The sequence below is a fragment of the Mus caroli genome, chromosome 17 (genome assembly GCF_900094665.2).
Source record: "Mus caroli chromosome 17, CAROLI_EIJ_v1.1, whole genome shotgun sequence".
Taxonomy (NCBI): domain Eukaryota; kingdom Metazoa; phylum Chordata; class Mammalia; order Rodentia; family Muridae; genus Mus; species Mus caroli.
This window is the reverse complement of record NC_034586.1, coordinates 9,804,390-9,806,009: the sequence shown is the minus strand read 5'-3', so window position 1 is coordinate 9,806,009 and position 1,620 is coordinate 9,804,390.

The following is a 1,620-nucleotide window of genomic DNA, read 5'->3' as shown; positions in this document are numbered from 1 at the left end:
TTCTGTGGGGGGACATCTAGTGGTTCCTGGAGCAGCTGCAGCATCCAGGACACATGGAACTACAGTGGAGGTGAGCTATAGGACCAGGTAGCAAAGAGCCTGACCTGGCCAGTGCTAATCTGAATTCCTGGATGCAGGCTGGAATGGTCTCAGGGCTACACAGAAAGCCACTCAAGGACAAACAATGTGTCATTAACACTGTGTGGCCTCATTCTCAGCATCTTGATCAGGTAAAAAGCAGCTGTGGCCTTGGCCACTCAAGTTGAGTCTATGGCATTTTGGAATTGGTTTTAGGTTTAATACTCATGATAATTCACTTTCTTATTGTTTATGGTTGTTTAATTTTAATTTTCAATATTTTGATCTTGGGAAGTATGTTTTTGTTGTGGACGACAAGGTCCTGAAATGAAACGGAATTTTCTCTGAAGTGCTGGGGATATATATCTGTTTTGTCTTATACTAATTCTTTCTCCTCTCATTTATTTCATATGATTTCTTTTCAATCAACATCCACTCATAATATTGATCAGCTGTAGCCCTCCCAGTCCCACTGTCTTATGACTATGTTTTATAGTTTCATCATCTGTATTTAGTATGTGTGTGCTCTTGGCTTTTCTAGTTTGGGGTTGGTGTTTTGGTTGGGTTTTACTTATGATTTTTGACTTTAGCTTTTTCCTTCATATCTTTTTCATAATTTCTATTCTATTTTTCTAGCTTTTGCTAGCTTTTTATTTCAAGCATTTTTTTGCGTGTTTATTTTTAGAAAGCATGTGTAGTAATTTTAGCTTCTATTTCCTTACATATTTTTCATTATTTTGATTCTATTCTTTTTATATTATTTTTCAGTAGCATTAGTGATGATACAATGTCTACACATAGTGAGGAGAAGTTACCCCTCCGGCCCCCACCCCTATCCCCCAGACCAGTATCTCTGAAGAGGGAAACTTCCACTCCTAATACAAAGTCTTTAGGACCATTGGGCACAGGAGTAATGCCAAGGTCCTCCTGGCCCACCACTGGCTCACAGGCATACTCGTGACCATCAAAGTGCTTTTAAAGAAGAAGCAGTGGTACCAGCCTGTGGAAAGCCGTGCAGCGAGCAGCGAGCAATCGCTGTGGAGAGCCGTGCGCGTGCCGTGAGTAATCACCATTATAAGATGGCGCTGGCCTCCGCTGTGACAAACTAGTAAACAAGCCTTGTGCGCAAGTGCGAGAGTGAACTCACTCCTAGTCACTGCCCATTCTCAGGGTGTAATAGTGGTGTGATGGGCGAGCAACGAATCAAGAGCTGTCACGGCACATCAGGTGCTGAAACGTCATGGCTGAGCACTATATAAGGGACTCCATTTTCTGGGGTCGGGATCTTCCTGAGAAGTAAGCAATAAAGCTTTGCNGCAGAAGATTCCGGTTGTCCTGAGTGTGTTCTTGCCGGCGGAGACAAAAGCTCGGGATACGTGGCGCCGAAGACCCGGGGACTTTATACCATCACACCGGTGCAAGGAAGATCCCTCGTTCGCGGGGCGGAATCAGAACTGCGGGACACTACAGCTCTGCAAGGTAAGTATTGTCTTGAAATTTCTCCAGAGTTAGATGCCCTTTTGATTGTTTGCACAGCGATCG